The 3,591-nt window shown below is 31.6% G+C and overlaps 1 pseudogene; it reads left to right on the forward strand.

The window, feature by feature from the left end:
- The window catches only part of LOC107684528 (chloride channel protein 2-like), a 40,708-nt pseudogene extending 40,392 nt beyond the window's left edge, over positions 1 to 316 (forward strand).
- Positions 317 to 3,591: the final 3,275 nt, after the last annotated feature.

Raw genomic sequence — 3,591 nt, forward strand, 5'->3', positions numbered from 1 at the left:
TTTGAAATAGAAATCTTCTGTAACATTATAAATGTCGTTACTGTCATGCGTTCGTCATTAAGCAGCTCTCGTCTGTGCTGCAGCTGCGTAAAGCCATCGAGGGCTCGATGACGGTGAAAGGTGTGAAGGTTCGTCCGCCGCTGGCGAGTTTCAGAGACAGTGGCACCAGCAGCGAAAGTGAAGCCACTGAACTCCACAAACTGTGGGATCGTCACACCAGCCTCAGCATTCCCCGAGAACAGCAGCCCAACGCCTCCGACTCGGACGACAGGTCGCAGTGACCCACGCACAGACGGCTTCACGCATCCAAAAATCCTCCAGGTCTTCCCACACGAACTCACTTCCCCTTTGGGAGAATCAGGGACTGTCTGGACTCTGTCCTTTTTTCTGAGTGTGTGTATGTGTGCGTTTATGTGTGTGTTTGTTGCAGAAAGAGACGGATCATTTTATTTTGTACGTTGCCTACCGTTCCCTTTTTCACTTTTTACGAAATGTGATGCACATGATCTGTTTGAACGCTTCATCTGTTGCCGTTCGTGCTTTTTATATTGAGTTTATATCTCACTATTTTTTTATTTTTTTGCAGAGTTTATATGCCACAATTCTGACTTTTTTCTTCTTCTTGCAATTCTGGCTGTTTTATCGCAATTATGACTTCTCACAAATGTGACTTTTCTTCACATTTGACTTTTCTCACAATTTAGATTTGTTTCGCAATTGTCATCTTGCAATTGTCTTTTCTCGCAATTATGACTTTTTTGCAATGGCCTTTTTCACAATTATGACTTTTCTTCTCGCAATTATGACTTCTCAGTTATGACTTTTCTTGCAATTATGACCTTTTTTTTTTTTTACAATTATGACTTTTTTTCTCACAATTGGCTTTTTTTTCTCACAATTATGACTTTTCTACTCGCAATGACTTTTTTCACAATTTACCTTTTTTTTTTCGCTATTTACCTTTTTTTGCAATTATGACTTCTCTTCATACAATTATGACTTTTTTCTCACACTTGGCTTTTCTTTGCAATTATTACTTTTTTCTCACAATTATGACTTTTTTCGCAATTTACTTTTATTTTCGCAGTTATGACTTCTCATAATTATGACTTTTCTTCTCACAGTTATGACTTTTTTTCTTGCAATTATAATTTTTTTCACACTTGGCTTTTTTTGCAATTATGACTTCTCTTCTTACAATTATGACTTTTTTCTCACACTTGGCTTTTTTCGCAATTATGACTTTTTTCTCTCAATTATGACTTTTTTCACAATTGACTTTTTTTTTCACACTTGGCTTTTTTTCACAATTATGTCTTTTTTCACAAAATGATGACTTTTTTTCGCACACTTGGCTTTTTTCGAAATTGACTTTTTTTTTCGCAATTATGACCTCACAATTATGACGACTTCTCGCAATTATGACTTTTTTCTCCCACTTGGCTTTTTTTCACAATTATGACTTTTTTTCTCAGAATTATGACTTTTCGCAATTGACTTTTATTTCGCAATTATGACTTCTCACAATTAAGACATTTCTTGCAATTATGACTTTTTTCTCACACTTGGCTTTTTTTGCAATTATGACTTTTCTTCTTGCAATTATTAATTTTTTTCTTGCAATTGACTTTTCTCGCAATTATGACTTTTCTTGCAATTATTTGTTTTTCTTACAATTCTGACTATTTCTCGCAATTCTGGTTTCCCCCTCACAGTTCTTTACCTTTAAGACGTTACCCTTCATTCCCCATTTCAGAGCTCTTGGTCTGTGTGGGCATCAGATTTTCCTCTATATAAAGCGGATCTGTAGGCGGACGCAGTAGGTGGCAGAGAGAACAGAGCGATGGATAGAATGAGACGGAGTGATTTTCTTTTCACCGCAGTATGTTTTTCTAAACTCTTTCAGAGTTTTTTTTACTCTTGCTGAATCTCCAGCACGAGATTCAGTCGCCGTTTGAAGCCAAACCCCTCGAATGTTATCTGGTCAATGTCAGACGAAGCCAATCTCGCCCACGCAGTCTCTTATGCAAGGATGTGCACTTTGTATTGCTTTCTCTATTGGACATGACACTAACGTGCCTTTTTGAACGATTTGTTTGCACTGAGGACGTTTAGATGAAATCAATCACAGTCACCTTTCAGCACAACAACATTTGAAGTGACAGTCAAATTCTGAACAAACGAATGGTGAGGTTTTGGAGAATTTAAACAAGCTTGCTTTGAAGTAACCACTCGTTTTTGATATTTTGGGAAATCAAAGGTCAGTCCTTCCCACTGTTTCCACTGATCCAGGAGAACATGATGCTCTTTTTGATCGGTTTAGCACTTGAGCGTAAAGCTGCAGGAAAACACACACATCCGACACATTCTGTCTCTTTCTTTCTCTCTGTTGTTGGATCTTTGGCAGGACCTTTGTGTTTTTAAAAATGTCTATGATGACCGATGATGAATTTCACAAAACTTGTCAGGAACTCATCCAGGTCATATTCATTTTGAGCCATTTGAACATTTAATATTTGTTTTTTTTTGCATTGTGAAATAAATTTTTTTCTCAAATTTCATATTTTTCTCTAAATTCATATTACAATAATGTGTCTTAATGTTTTACCTATGTATATTCTATGTATATATCATATGTATTTTTTTAATATTTTCAGCAATTTTTGTTATTCCTTTTTAAATTATCATTTAAAAAAAAACAAGCAATTAAACACCATAATAGTATTTGTACTTTGATGTACTTTTTTTTTAATTAAAAATATAAATGAAAATCATAATTGAGAATAATGAAAAATACAAAAACAACCTCCAACTATTGTATATAAATAATTTAAGTTTATCAATATAAATTTAATACAAAAAGTCTGATCCTAAAAGTGGGATGCATTTTCTTCACCCTAAATATAATTTTTTTTTGTTACTTTTGATTTAAATAAAAACATTTTGATTATTATGAATTTCATTTAAATTCTTATCGAAAAAAAAAAAGAATATTTAAACACCATTGTATTATTTTTAATGAAAATTTAAATGAAAAAAAAAAACACTTAGAATAATGGAAAAAATATATAAAAAATAACAAATACAACTACTACGTAAGTTTAAATTATTTAAATATATATTTAGCCGAAATATAATGAATTTTCATTTAAATTTTCATTTCCAATTTTTGCCTCTTTGTTTTTTTTTATGAGAATTTACATGAAAATCATTGCTTTTTGTTGTTGTATTTTTCATTCTTTTCAAAGTAGATCAAAATAACAAAAACAACTATGTTGTATAAGTACTTAAGTATATAAATATTATGTTTAATGTAAAAAAATCTCAACGGCTCTAAAAGTAAGATACATTTTCTTTAGTCAAAATGTAACTTCTTATCTCTCTTATGATCATTATGATTTTTAATTTCAATTTTCATTGAAAAAAAATATTTAAACACCATAGTATTTGTACTATTTTTATATACTTTGAATATGTTTGTTTTGTAATTAGAATTGAAATGATATTCATCATTGAGAATAATGAAAATTGCAAAAAGAAAAATATTTCAAAATTTAAAAATACTTAATTATAAATACTTAAATTAAATAC

This window comes from Sinocyclocheilus anshuiensis, unplaced genomic scaffold (assembly GCF_001515605.1).
Source record: "Sinocyclocheilus anshuiensis isolate Anshui unplaced genomic scaffold, SAMN03320099.WGS_v1.1 scaffold2917, whole genome shotgun sequence".
NCBI lineage: Eukaryota > Metazoa > Chordata > Actinopteri > Cypriniformes > Cyprinidae > Sinocyclocheilus > Sinocyclocheilus anshuiensis.